This window comes from Pollachius pollachius, assembly GCF_949987615.1.
Source record: "Pollachius pollachius genome assembly, chromosome: 1".
NCBI lineage: Eukaryota > Metazoa > Chordata > Actinopteri > Gadiformes > Gadidae > Pollachius > Pollachius pollachius.
The window spans coordinates 34,800,376-34,816,501 of NC_136934.1; the positions used below are offsets into that span (position 1 = coordinate 34,800,376).

General features: G+C 44.3%; 1 protein-coding gene across 1 annotated transcript in view; it reads left to right on the forward strand.

Annotated features, from left to right (window-relative positions):
• The window catches only part of bbs9 (Bardet-Biedl syndrome 9), a 122,670-nt gene that overhangs the window by 78,926 nt on the left and 27,618 nt on the right, over positions 1–16,126 (forward strand). The gene's annotated exons all lie outside the window — the stretch shown is intronic.

A 16,126-nucleotide genomic window follows, 5' to 3' on the forward strand; every position in this document is an offset into this window, starting at 1 on the left:
CGCTGCGGGGTCTAGATCTAGTGTCTGCTTAATGAGAAGGGTCCGGTGTTGTTCTGCTCCTGGGCTGACCTCTGCAAGCACTCTCTCTCTCTCTCTCCCCCCCTCTCTCTATTTCTCTCTCTCTCTTTCTCTCTCTCTCTCTCTCTCTCTCTCTCTCTCTCTCTCTCTCTCTCTCTCCCCCCCACTCTCTATTTCTCTCTCTCTCTCTCTCTCCCTCTCCCACTCTCTATTTCTCTCTCTCTCTCTCTCCCTCTCTCTTTCCCCTCTGTGTTCAATTTGTCCTGATGAGTTTCATCAATGATAGGGACACACACACACACACACACACACACACACACACACACACACACACACACACACACACACACACACACACACACACTCACACTCACACTCACACTCACACTCACACAAGCACCGGCAGATACTCAAGCACACAAACCCACTTGGCCCAACACAATAGCTTACATTGTCAACACATTGTTTCCTGGCTTGTTTCCCAAGAGCACACACATGCAAACACACAGGCACACACACACACACGCATACACACACACACACACACACACACACACACACACACACCAGTGAAACAGGGATCTGCTTTGCCTTGGCGACAAATCCTCATTTTATGACAGTTTGTGTTTCCTAAACCAGGACAGATAGAGTTGCTTTGATGGGCTCTGCTCCCCTTATTAGTGTGTGTGTGTGTGTGTGTGTGTGTGTGTGTGTGTGTGTGTGTGTGTGTGTGTGTGTGTGTGTGCTTGGGGCCAGGCTGGGCTATGTGTGTGTTTGCGAGAATGTGTGTGTGTGTAAGGGGGGCGGGGGTATATGTGTGTCTTTGAGAGAATGTGTGTTTGTAAATGTATGTGTGTGTGTGTGTGTGTGTGTGTGTGTGCGTGCATATGTCTTTGTGTCGTTAATCCTCCTAGGCGTCGCTGTTAATGAGGGGAGGTGGTAGACAGACAGTCGACGCACTGGATCACTGGACACACGCACATGCCCACACACACACACACACACACACACACACACACACACACACACACACACACACACACACACACACACACACACACACACACAACATACACACACTCTCAAATAACAGGCTCATGCACAATAATACAATGGCACATCCAAAACTACACATGGCTTTAACAAATCAGATAATCGTGTACACAATCTCCTACACAACCTCTGTTATAAGCAGTAGTAATATTAGATATAAATAAATATATGTATAAATATATATTTATTTTTTGCATTTCTGCATCATCCTGCCTTACACAATAGTTTAAGTTTGGTTTAAACTATCATATTAGTGTTTCCAAACATTACATCAAATTGTCAATAACAACAATGAGACTCACTCTTACTTTGAGTTATTTGTCCTTGTGCATGTTGTCTATTATCCGAGGATAACATTTATGTTCACACGCTCTGTCGTTCAGACTGTGGCTAAGCATACAGGCAGGGGAGGGACAGGCATTCTGATTGACAGATAGACTGAGAAAGAGACAGACTGATAGAGAGCCTGATAGAGAGCCAGATAGAGAAAGAGAGGGAGAGTGATAGAGTGGGGAAGTAGTTTTGCTTTGTAGCTTTGTTGTGTCCAGACATGTCCCTTTGCCATTAGAGAGAGAGAGAGAGAGAGAGAGAGAGAGAGAGAGAGAGAGAGAGAGAGAGAGAGAGAGAGAGAGAGAGAGAGAGAGAGAGAGAGAGAGAGAGAGAGAGAGAGAGAGAGAGAGGCTACGGGTAACACACACAATTCTTTATTGTTGACAGTCATGACAACAAGGTAAATGTGATGTCCCCAGTGATAAGGTCACCATGTTGGAGCCATGCTCAGCATGCGAGGTAACCTGAAGGGATTTCTTAGGGGACTTTATCAAGCACATGACTCACCTTATAATAAGGATTTTTGAGGCAGATTAACATGGTCTTCAGCATATCTATAATTTTATTACAATTGTGGTCACACAATTGTGTCACAGTGTCCTTACACTGTAGTGTAAGGACACACAAGATGCAAACAACTGAATACATTTAAACTCCACAGTAGTGTTTGTTAGTAGATGAGGTTAAGCGACTATAAAGCTCTATATAAATGAAATAATAGCTATAAATAATAGCTCCATATATTATTAGTAGAGGTTCTCCATCCAATGAGCATATACCATATCATTATTATCCCCTCTTCTGTTAGCCAGTCCTTCGCCCTGCCGTCTCTGATGTAAAAGTAACGCACACACCCCCAAACACACACACAAACACACAGGCACATGCATTCTACCTGGGAACCGGAAAGAGGGAGAGGTTGGAGACTTAAAGGGAATCAAAAGATGTGTTGTGCAGAGTCAGGTCGGCCCTCTGTGTCTCTCCTCCAGCCACGGCCTTCAAGGAGAGGAATGAAAAAAGAAGAGATGAAAGCAAGGTGTTTTCTTTTTTCCTTCCTTTTTCTCTCCCCCACCGACCCCATCTCACCCCATCCCTCCGCCCCCACAGCCAAACCACAGTCCACCTGGTATAAAAGGGTATCTTGACACACACATACGTATGCGCGCACACACATAACACATATACACACACACATACACATGCATGCACGCAAACACACACACATAGTGTTTGCGTGCATTCTCACCCACCTGCACAGAGACACACACACACACACACACACACACACACAGGCAGAACAACTGCAGAGTATAATAGCTTGGCGCTGGGGAGTGTCTGGTCTTCATCTCCCCTCGTCATCCTCCTGTGTTCCCTCCGTCCTGGCGACGGTTAACAGAAGATGTCTGTTCTTTCCCGGTTGACCTCTGAACCCAGGACACTGTTTGATCCAAATGTCCAACACAGAGCATGTGCAATAATAAGTACCATTCACAACCAACCTCTGTCTGGCGTGCTTGCTATCGTTCTGGTAACCTGTTCATCTTCAACCTTTGCTGAGGCCAATAGGCTATCTGTGTCTGCTGTTTCTGCTGTTGATGTTCCAGTAACATGGTTATGTTATGTGGTTATTTTCTGTTTACGTTCAAGGATTCTGGTGAATAGTTCTCTATGGTTGCTATAAATTGACGTTTGATGGTTGTTAAATAAAAAAGAAACATAATTCTGTTCTATAACTCTCTGTTCCATGTTTGGTGGTTCAAATACCTTTTCATGGTTCCATTGTTAGTTATGTTCGGTTGTTCTGTTCCATGGTTCTGATATAGTTATGTTCTGTGTTTCTGTTTCATGGTTCTGATACGTTTTTGTTCTGTGGTTCTGTTCCCTGGTTCTGATATACTTATTTTCTCTTCAATGGTTCTAATATATTTATGTTCCATGGTCCTTCTGATATAATTATGTTCTGTGGTTCTGGTCCATGGTTTTGATATATTGACGTTCTATGGTTCCAATATAGTTATGTTCCATGGTTCTGATGTATTTATGATCCACTGTTCTGATACATTTATGTTCCATGGTTCTGATCTATTTATGTTCTATGGTTCTGATATATTTATGTTCTGTTCTGTGGGTCTGAAACACTTATGTTCAATGGTTCTAATATATTTATGTTCCATAGTTCTGATATTTTAATGTTCCATGGTTCTGATCTATTAATGTTCTGTAGTTTTGTTCCATGGTTCTGATACATTTATGTTCTGTGGTTCTAACATAGTTCTGTTCCATGGTTCTGATGCATTTATCTTCCCAGGTTCTGACCTATTTAGTTTCTATGTCTCTACGGATTTGTGTTCCACGGGTCTGATACGTTTATGTTCTGTGGTTGTGTTCTGTTTGTACAGCAGCCCGATGGCTCTATCAGCTTAAACCGATGGAACAAACAGGCATTTAGCTCTGACTGGCTGGTAATCTCATCACACACGCACGCACGCACGCACGCACGCACACACACACACACACACACACCCACAGCGAGCAGGTTTTTCTATCCTAGGGGCATGAGTAAAACATCTGACCCGTAGACCTCCAAACTCAACAGGAAACTATGTTTGCAAATTTGTGTTTGCAAATGTGTGTGTATGTGTGTGTGTGTCTGTGTCTGTGTGCCTGTACTTAAATGCAGGTTGCGTTCCCGTCTGGATAAGGTCAGTCCGCGTTACCATGTGAGCCCTGGCGTGTTGTTTCAGAGTGTGTTCCCGTTAAGTAGCAACGTTTATGTGCTCTTGTAATATTAACACTGACACTGGCCAAAATAAATCCCCTCAGTGTCCTTCTAATTCCATCAGCGGAGCTATTCCCTGGCTCCAATTTGCCGCAGAGCCATTATTATAAAGGCATTGTGCGTTTAATGTGTGTGTTTGTAATGCCTCGCTAATTTCCTCGCCCGCGGTATTATCGGAAAGGGCTATTCTTAGCTGGAAGCTAACGCTAATGGCGTTTAGCGGCATCAACAAGGACACTGGGTCTGAATGTTTGTTTGTCCCGGGCCGGTGGCAACATGGTCCCCATGATTAGTGGTGAATGCCTCTTTACAGGAAAGGTCAGCACCGGTTCTAAATCCCTCCAACCCTGGGCCTTCTGCCAGCGGGCCCATAAGCAGAGCATTTTTACTGTCCCGTCTGTTCACAGCATTGTAAATAGCTTTGGTGAGTGACACTAATTGATGATGTCACATGGGGATGTGTCATGTGGCGAACATTTGCCCGGGACGTTTTGTAAAAGAAGACAAGGCACTGGTTAAGTTTGCTTTCATCAGGATGCTGCTGATTTCATTAGTGGAGATAAGTGAGTTTGGCTCGGGCGACAGTAAGGCAGCGATCCTGGGGACGGGGACAAGGGGGGCTGGGAGCGACTCAGTGACTTGAGCTGTGGTCTTTTCAACTGTGTACAATAAGGGGGTTAAAGAAGAAATATGTTATTTGTTCAAGCATTGATATATTGATTGTTGCTGCCATTTCCTGCAGTCAGTGCCCATGACATTATTAAAAAACATATTAAATGATATTGTAGTGGTCCTCTGTAAAAGAAAACCCAATCAATCAGTTGCATGTATATGTCACCTATACAAACATTTCAGAATACCCTTGGGCTGTCCTTTTGCTTTATTAAAAGTATCGGCCAATGCCGTAGTTTTAAACTATACTGCAGATATATGTAGAGCTACATCTTTTTTTCGGAGGGGGGGGGGGGTCATTCATCTGCTGTCAAGTTGTCAATTAACCAAAGTGACATGTTCCACTTCCTGCCGTATAGGAACATGATCGATAAAATCACCACGCTCAAAACAAAGAATGAATCGAATTACCAATCTTTGACCATCATCCAATCAGCGTGCCTCTCGCCGGCCTCCTCTTCCTCTGTGTTTGTGCAGCTGCCTCTTGTGGTTTGACTTTGAAGTTGATTGTTACGAATGGTTTAGGATGCTAACGAAGACTCTTAACCACAGCCCCTCCCCCCGCGGGCCGCCAGGGCCAATCACAACGCAGACCACTCTCTCTCCATACATCCGACATTAATGCCCTATTAAAACCCGAGACCACTGGGAACGGAGAGAGCGAGGGAGGCGGGAGAAGGAGTTGTAATGTTAAATGATGGATGCAGGAAAATACTGGGGGAAAAGAAGGAAGGCACTCGAGAACGGGCAGCAAGAGAGAGAACAACACAAACTGATAAAGGAAGGAAGATGGACTTAAAGAGCCAGATGAGAGAAAGGAAAAACAAAGAGAGGGAGGGAGGGAGAGAGAAAGAGAGAGAGCATCTGTTCTAAGCTATGATTGCTATCAATAGACTGTCTTTCATAGGGGAAACATAGATGTGTGTGTGTGTGTGTGTGTGTGTGTGTGTGTGTGTGTGTGTGAGTGTGAGTGTGAGTGTCAGTGTGAGTGTGTGTGTGTCTGGATGAGAGAGAAAGAGCCAGAGTGTGTTTATGTATGTATGTTTCACCCTCCAGGTCACGGAACATGTGGTGGGGCTTGCTCGTGTGTGTGTGTGTGTGTGTATATGTGTGTGCGGTACTGTTCATTCAGAGTCCAGACGCCTTGGGGGGAACATTCCAGAAGGGCTGGAGGTTGTTCCTCTCCCATCGTCTGGGTCGGATGTAGAGCTTCCAGGGGGAAGCTCCACATCTTGTTCCCGGGCTGCTCAACACATTAAGGCCAGCGGAGATGCACGCCGCGAGATAGCTGCTAGGTCACAGTTGACAACAAGCCAAGAAATGTTAGCAATAGCATTTATTAAATTATTAATGCTAATGCTGAAAGCAGTCAAGCTAATAAACAAACAATATCAAACATTATACTAGCAAGTGAGAAATTGGGATTTTATTTATATTACGTTTGCTACAATGTGTGCAAACCTATTTATAACCCAAACCGCATACACATTGCGCAAGGTCGCTGGCAGTTACAACGAGGCGTTGACTGGAAGCTGCGTATCACGTTTAAACCAGTGCGTTTAGATGTGGCAGGAGCTTGTTATTGTTGCTGCTCCATGGAAACTCCTCTGGGCCGTTTCTTGTAGCGGAGAGATCTGACGTCCCCCACGTCACCGGCCCCAGATCCCTGGATGTTTGTGTTGGATGCCTCGGCACGTGCAGCTTCATGTGGTTTCATCTCCATAAGAGCTGCTCCCGCTCCTGTGGGGGATTGGAAGTGTATCAAATGTTTTCCATTCGTAAGTCTTCCCCTGGTCGTTGAATGATAGACTTCAAGTTGTCTGGAAAGCGCTCTTGGAACCGATAGCAGATTGATAAGCGCCAGGGGTGTCTTTCTCGTCGTTCTGTTTGCTTGTATTAAGGTGAACGCAGCATGCAATTCGATTGCTCAACCCATTAACTCAGTCATTCACACAGGCAATAATAACAAGAGTGATGCATTTATTTTATTCTGCGCTGTTCAAACACCCAAAACGCTGTAAAATTGGATGATAAGCAACAATAAAACACAGAGATAGGCCACGGTAACCTCGTTACTCAGGTTCCCACCTGCCATATCTCACTCCATCTGTTCTGCAACCTACTCGCCTGTCTCTCTGCACTCTGTGGTCCAAAACGCTGTAAAAGCACACTATAAACGACATATACCGTGGAGGCCGTGCTCTTTTAGCCAGATGATGAACTTTGGCTATGATTACCTAATAAAGCAAACCTGATGACCAGCCTCTGGCTGTGATGTCCTCACTGGTTCGGATGGAAGCGGTGGGACCATCCACATGTATTCACACATGACCACTTCGCCTCAGCATATTACGTGTTAACTCAATATTGATATTATCTGTCACCGGAGGCCTGGCGCGTGATTTGCCTCACCTTAATATGAGGAGCGGAGGTTTTGTTTCATTAGGTCCTGATATATAAAACCAGAGTATGGGAAATAAGGTGAACCTGAATTTTGACCCGACTGTGTGGGCATAAACCGTTTGAGGTTAGGTTCAGCTATGCAGACATTTGAAGCAGTATATTAAACAACGGAGATTAAATCAATCATTTCCTCTCGTTGTGTCATAAATAGTTTATATAACTCAGGACTCCGTCTTGATTGATATCGGGAGGATGCAAGGCCAGCATCTGGACTCGATGATTTAAACTAACTGAGCTTATTATACTGTGGAATATCCTACGCTCACTTGAACAATTATTTGAGAACGTGTGTCCACTCGCTCACTATATTCAGCTGGGTTTTTTCACCCCTCTATCCTCTCTAACCCTCTTCTTTCTTTGCTTAGGGTATCTGTTTTGTACACATCTAGAACCATTATATTTATTATAGTGGAGACTATTTCAAAACACAATGCATTAAGCGATAAACCATTGCCCAAAGCACGTTATGCTTAATTTATCCCTCTCTTTCGCCCTCTCTCTGCTTTCTTGTAAATACACAGTATTCAGTCAAGTTTTGATGAAGTAGAGAACAAAAAATGCATTTCATACTTGCGCTGCACTGAGTTTATTCAAGAAAACAAGATTGAGAGGTGGAACAGTAGTTTTGATGCTGCATTAGCTGACAGTAAGCAACCCTGACAGACAGTTAGTCAGACATACGGACACAAACACAGTCAGCCTGCTCAACACAATCAGTCAGTCATCCAGAAATCAGAGAAACACAAATAGTCAATCACTCATTATGACACGCAGGCAGAAATTCATTCAGTTATGCAAACACAGGCAGGGAGACAGTCAGGCGTGCAGTCAGACTGGCGAACAGATGACAGACAGACAGACAGGCAGACAGGAAGGCAGACAGAGGGACAGGCAGATAGAGAAACAGACAGGCAGGCTGACAGAGAGACAGGCAGACAGACATACAGACAGGCAGCTAGACAGAGAGACAGGCAGATAGACAGACAGACAGACAGACAGACAGACAGACAGACAGACAGACAGACAGACAGACAGGCAAGCACAAGGAAAAACACATGGAAAGGCAGACGGACGTGCAGTCAGATAGGCAGGCTGGCAGACAGACAGGTATGCAAACAGGCAGACGGGCAGACACAGACGGGCCGGCAGACAGACAGAGAGGGGGACCCTTGATTCCCTGCAGTGGGGGGACAACCAGGGGGAGGGGTGTTTGTAATAAGAGCTGCCTGTGTTTGACGTGCCCCCCCCCTCGCTCCCCTCTTATTTAACAAGGGACCTTTAATTTTGCCAGAAGGAAGCAATGAATTGTACAGTGTACTTTACCAGGAGCAGCCTGGGAAATGTACCTTTCTCGCTCTCTCTCTCGCTCCCCTTCTCTCTCTCTCTCTCTCTCTCTCTCTCTCTCTCTCTCTCTCTCTCTCTCTCTCTCTAGCTCTCGCTCTTAATCTCACTCACCCGCTCTCTCTCTTGCTCAGCCTCGACTCGCCCGGCGCAAGCCCAATAGGTAACACATGTGGAACCCAAGCTACTACTCGCTCTCTCTCTCTCTCTCTCTCTCTCTCTCTCTCTCTCTCTCTCTCTTGCTCTCGCTCTCTCTCTCCCTGTGTCTTCCTTGTACCTCTCTGTCTCTCATTTCTCTGTAATAATTTCTTAGTTTGTCCATAAAGAAATGTCTCTGTCTATATTCCAATCATCCTCTTCCTCTTCTCCTCTCTCCCTCTCACACTTTCCCCCTCTCCCCCGCTATTGGTGTGTATTTCTATTATGTGTATCTTGTGTTAACGTGCATGTACGCGCGTGTGTGTGTGTGTTCGCGCGGGCGAGGCCAGGCTTAGCAGTGATGTGTCAATTTGCTCAGGGGTGCAGAAGGCAGAGCCAGGGGTCAGAGGTGAGGTCAGGGGGAGGTCGTCAGCTGTCACTACCCATAAACCACTGCATCAGCACCACACACACACAGCAGACGTGTGTGTGTATGTATTTGTGTGTGTGCGCTAGTGTGAGATAGAGAGAGAGAACACATACACACACACAAACTATGTCCCAGGAGGTGACATATTGTTGGAGTAGCCTATAGGAGGGAGAGAAAGTGTGTGGGAGCAGAAATGTCAGATTGTTAGTGAGCGGGAGAATAAAGTGAGTGTTTACAAACTTTGGGTGTGTGTGATTCCGTGTGTGTGTGTGTGAGAGAGTGTGAGAACACAGTGGACATGATTACTTTCCTTCATTAGACTATACACTGGGCTTGGCTCCATGGCAAATATTGGACCATGAAAATGTCCTATACAGTGTAATATGTGCACACATTTGTGAAAAGGATATTCCTAATTTATCTTGCTCAGGTACGCAGCGGAAAAACACGCACATGCACACACACAAACACGCGGACACGCACATGAAGAGACTCACACACTTGAACTAGAAGTATATCTAATCCAATACACTGCCCCCAGCTCAAATAAGCCCTATGGAAAACACACACACACAAACACACACACACACACATACGCAAAAGGAAAACGGCTGATTGCAGCTTGGCCCTGGCTCCACATGGCTTTAATTAATTGTATTAATTAATTAAAGCCTAAACAGTTCCATGCCGTACCGAGCTGGGGTAGTGGAGTCCTTCAGAACACACAAACACACACAGTCACTCATTCACACACCCACATACCCAGTATCAACACACACAGACTCTCTTTCCCTCTTATTTTTTTCCCTCTCGTCTCACACACATCACACCCAGTGATGCACAGTTCAGGTTATAATTTCTAACCCTAATCTGCATATTGCTGTAATTTTACCAGGCCGCTACTGGAATACAAAATCAACTAAAAAGACGCTCGGTCGGATTCTAAATGGTGTTTCACCCCCTATATTTACAATTGTAAACTTAGGCTTTTCTTCAACAGATGACACAAAAGTCCTGAAATAAGTAAAATATATGCCTATTAGGCTAATTTAAGGCAGTATTATAAGTTGAAGTAGAAGAGAAAGTTGATGCTGTAGCATTGCCCGGTGCTGCATTGTGTGTGCTGCTGAAAACTACAATCGCTTTGTTATTTCTCCTTTATTTTCAAATAAAGGATATTTGCAGCCAACCGGAGAACCTGAAACTTGTTGGTGACCTTTCCAGGATGCACATCCAGAACAGCCTATTATCTGTAATGCATTTGTATTATTGAAACATGTAACAAAATGCATCGTAAATGTTGGACTTTATAGCATAATAGGTTTTCTTTATTGAAGCAAAATGTTATTGAACTGAAATCACAGCTGGAATATTACAAAATGGCAAAGTAAAGTGGCATTTGCATGTGAACTTAAAGTTCAAATACAATAGGCATAATCCAAGGCCATAATATAACACAAATCTTGTTATAAAACAAATGAAAATACAATGTGCAAGTCATGTAAATCAAATAACATATCCAACAACGACGAACAAATTCGAAAATTCAAGTAGTATATCGTCGGACAGGCTTGGCAGACAAACACACAGGAAGAAAATATGAAGCCTACACCTGCAGTTATAGTTAATACACGTGGGGCAATTACTAATCTGCTCATCTCCAACACACATACACATATGAAAACACATATAATATAGATAGACACACACTAGTGTTTACTCACCGCACTGGAAATACTCCAGTGTCTCAATGTAGCAGTAGGAAACAGTTGTTTAGGTTCAATCCAACTGGTGTGCAAATGTTCAGCGAACCGTTTAGGAAGAATAGCAAAAGTGGATCAGTGCTTATTTCATCCAGGTGGTCTCATGTGATGGAACTTGGATAGCCCAGTCCGCTGGGAACCACCGCTGCTGTGTCTCTAAGTTGTGTTTTTTGTGTAAATTAGAAGAAACCGTTCTGGGATGTACACAGACTGAGATTCAGGGCAAGTTCACAGTGGGAAAGAGAGAGAGAGAGATAGAGAGACAGACCTGAACAGATGCTTACAGTACACGTGCACACACACACACACAAACACACACACACACGCACACACACACACACCCTATACACACATATGCATACACTATGCACATATATACACTCATATGTAAAATAAAACCCATATTCTTGGGGTTTATCCCTGTTCTCTTGCTATCTCCCTACCTTTCTCTCTCTCTCCCTCTCTCCCTCTTCCTATCTCACACACACACACACACACACACACACACACACACACACATATAAACACACACAGAGAGTGTTTGCGGGGCGGAGTTGCTGAGTTGGTGCTGTAGAGGAAGAGGGTTTAATGGAGACAAAGAACAACTTACCACACCCACAGGAAGAGATGGCTGACCCTCGTGTGTGTGAGTGTGTGTGTATGTGTGTTTATGTGTTAGTGAGAGAACTCTCCCATACGGACAGCATCAACCAATACCTACAGATGAGATCACAGCACATCTTTAAGCAATTGATTCTCTAAGCGCACGTAAGTGCACATAAGAAATTATTACTGATACTACTTACAGACACACTCCATCTCTCTCTCACACACTCTTACTCTCTCTCTCTCCCTCCCTCTCTCACTCTCTCTCTCTCTCACTCTCTCTATCTCTCTATCTCTCGCTCTCTCCATCTCTCACGAGCTCTCTCTCACTCACTGATTGCTGGTGTTGTTGGCTGGCTGAGCTTTGGAAGTTAAAAGGGAATCTCCCCAAGATAGGGCCATGATGCGCACACAAACACACATTCATGCTTGGCCATTTTTCCATCGTTTGTGGTAAAGGCAGAAATGTGCCAATGTTTATGGCACTGGATGTCTGGAAATCTGTGTGTGTGTGCGTATGTGTGAGTGTGTGTGTTCGGGTTCGTGTGTCTGTGTGTGTGTGTGTGTGTGCAGTGCACAGCTGGCTTGGCCCATTCATGTGTAGGTACATGTTGACATTATGGTCTGGAAGTCAGTGGGTCTCATATCCTCAAAGCTGTTGTTTTGCTGTCTTTCTGTATGTGTTTGAGACATTTATTTACAATCAAGTATGTCAATTCTAGGGATGGCTCAGAATAATCCATTATTTCATTATTCGTTCCAAAGGATCAAAGTCTATTTAAAAAATGTTGGGACCATTAACATTTTTCCTCCATTCAAATTTCCACAAATTATCAGATGGTACTCATATTGGTTCAGTTCACATTTTATCTTATTTTTTTATTGATCATGCACAGAAAATACACATACACAAGCACAAACAAACATACCAATACGCGACTGAGTGTGGGACAGGGAGTCTGATGTCATTCAACAGCACTGCAAATGATTTAAAAAGTTTGATTACAGAAGCTGATGTTTGCAAGACGAGGAATAATACCAGAATAAATTAGATTTCGCTGTTAACGTTTTTTGTGGAAGATATTAAGTGATTCCTTGCCAATGATCACTGACTGCATTTGTGAATGAGGGCACGCATTGAATTATCAATTATTTGTTCATAACAACCACTCATTAGTCGTTTGGGAAATGTTTTAATAATTCACATCCCTTTTTTGCACACACGGTTTTGCCTGTGTGTTTGTGTGTTCCCGGGTGTGTGTGCACCTGCCTGCATGTCTGCTACAGTGTTTGTGTGTGGGTGCATGTGTGTCTGTGGCTGTACCTGGTGTATATGGTTTATATGCTGTGGGTTGTTTGGCGAGAGTGTTTGAGTGGGTATCTAGTCGTAACACTGACACCTAAGCACATGCACAGGGCTAGAACGCTTGCCTAGCATCCTAGCTCCCTTCCCTTGGTCAATAGCATCCCCCCTCCCAACCCACAGACCCCTACCCTGCACTGTGTGGACTAGCAGCTCCACGTGCTTCCTTTTCTTTTAAATAATTGACACAAATATATGTGGTTTTATCCCAGACAAAATGTACACAAACACAAATAGGGCCAGACAAAATCCTTAATTGGCATTGGAGGTATAACGCCACTTCTGATTGGCTGTTTTTTTGTTGTTATTTTAACAAGAGAAAAACAATAAAGACAACAACAATCAAGAGTGCCACACAAACGTCAGTGGTGATTTTTACCGATGTTGATATCCATATACTGTTTATCACATTCCCTTCACTCATAATCAAAACAACCTGCTTCTGCTTTACACTCCAGCAGAAGGTTGTGGCATCAGCCAATATGAAGCCAGAAGCAATTTGATGCCTTCAATCAAAACCATATGCTAAAAACAACAAACACACTGAAGAAAAAAAAAAAAAAAGATCAGTCATCATACAGGTTTGTCACAAAAACACAGCTGGCCCAGTTTAAGGCAGTTGCGGTATAAATAGCAAAGTGCATTCCTTATGCAAAGTTTAGAGTAATCTTAATCTGCGCTTGACGCTCACAAGGCATGTTGTGCTGGTTCTCAGTCAGGGCCTCACAACAGCAGACGGAAGGCTTGGTTTAGTCTTTGCCTTCTTTTTTTATTTCTGTCTTTCAGCCACAACAAAGCGTGCAGAGGGAACATTGTTTTGGGAGCGCGCTTTAATGTGCACTCTCTTCTGCTGGTGGCGGGGACAAATTATGCAGATGACTAAGGGATAGACTGTCGGGGTGTCATTATCTCTGCACCGCTTCATTTAATCATCCAACACAGGATTCCACCGGGACTCGGCTGTCATAGACACACACACACACACACACACACACACACACACACACACACACACACACACACACACACACACACACACACACACACACACACACACACGCAATGCCGTGTTTATTTGTGTATAACTGTCTTTTTTGTGTCTATCTGGGTGTCTCTCTGTGCATGTGTGTTTGTCAGTGTGTGGCACTGGGTTTGTGCCTGTCTGTGTGTATGTGTGTGCATGTGTGGGTGTGCTTATGTGTGTGCCTGCGCCTCTGTCTGTCAGTATGTTTGTTTAGTGTTTGTGTCTTTGAAAGAGGCGCCCCAAAGGGACCTCAAAAACAGAATACAATACCAAATGTTTTTTTTGGTTTTGGTATTGTTCAAAGCAGGATGTGATCTACTATATATTCTGCTCCTGTTCCAGATGTCCATCATTTGGTCGCCAATTGGAATGAATCAAAAGCTGTTGTTGAATTATTTGACATTCTTTCTGAATGATGAACTCCTGTGGTAGAGGCTGGCATGTGGTGGTGACAGGTGAACCATAACAATGTGCGGCCACATTACATTTAGCATAGAAACATCACAAACCTAGAGAGTGAACAGCATTGATGTCATATTCGATGTACCATTACCATCAAATATAAGGCATAATTGTATCATACTTGCTGCACTCATATCCCTAAAAAAAGTGAGTTTAACCTTGTCGAATGCATTCAAGTATTAATTGAATTCAGTTATATTCCAATACTGAACCCACACACACACACACACACACACTAACTCACTTTCACTCGTAACCTTTGGATTACTTCACTAGTCACTTTCTGACAAAGCCTTTCGCTTCTCAGCAAAGACACGCTTCAAAGCATACTGCACAGTACACACACACAGATACACACACACCAGATACCCTCTGAGTTGTTTGTTAGTGTTGGCCCTGACGAGGATGCTCACTTCAAAGGGGGGCTGCTGATCGCGGTGGAGCCAGCTCTGGGGCTCTCATGTGGGGGGCGACAGACGGTAATTAGCAGGGTTCAGCCCACCGGGACCCCCGGCCCCCTGACACTGGCTCTATCAATCACAGAGACAGAGAGAGAGAGAGAGAGAGAGAGAGAGAGACCGAGAGAGAGAGAGACCGAGAGACCGAGAGAGAGAGAGAGAGAGAGACCGAGAGAGAGAGACCGAGAGACCGAGAGACCGAGAGAGAGAGAGAGAGAGAGACCGAGAGAGAGATCGAGGAAAGATATAAGCCAGAGCACCGAGACAGTGAAGGATGAACAGGTAGAGAGATAAATGGGCAGAGGGGGGGAGTGAGAGTGCTTGGTGGAGAGGGAGAGCGAGAAGGAGAGAGCTTCTATTCATACCCATCCAACCGCTGGAATGTCTGCATGGGGTTGGATCTCTGTCTGGAGTCGTTCCCTGGGGTCAACATAGCAGTCTGAGGTTAGGGTGGTTGTGTATGTGCGCATAAGTGTGTCTTTCTGTGTCTTTCTGTGTGTGTGTGTGTGTGTGTGTGTGTGTGTGTGTGCGTGTGTGTGTGTGTGTGTGTGCGTGCGTGCGTGCGTGCGTGCATGCTTGTGTTTGCACACGTGTTTGTACACCCACCATATCCAGCGATGAACCCTCCACAATCCTATCATTTTCACATGCCAGTTTAAGCATAAGGATACCCTGGGAGATTTGTAATGTGGAGAAGCTGAAAACAAGACCAAGACCACTTGCAGCTTCCGCTAAGAGTGGGGTACTGGTTTCCATGAAGACCCACTGCCTCCAATGCACCAAATCCACAGGGAGCCGATTAAACATTATCCTCAAACCTTAATTTGGTGTAACAATAACGATTATAATGGCTCCTTCAATAGGATTAAACTTACCTATGAGGCGTACTTTGTCATTGTATTATTATATTATACCTGCCGATTGGTTGGTTCAATTACTCTTGTTGAGAGGGATCGTATACTCTTTCAGTATCTGATTATTCCCAATAAAAACAATGCTAACACACATATTTACACATGCACGCAAAAAAATATCTTTCTTGTTATCACTGTCCTTCTGTCAGCTTATTTTAACTCTTCTCTGTTTTCTCTATCTGACCTCTGTTCTCCCTCTCTCACTCTCTCTCTTTCACTCTCTCTCTCTCTCACTCTCCCCCCCGCAAATGACTCTCCATGTTTAGACGGTGACGGACAGTAGCGACTGGTTATGTGTGTGTGGGTGGGCAT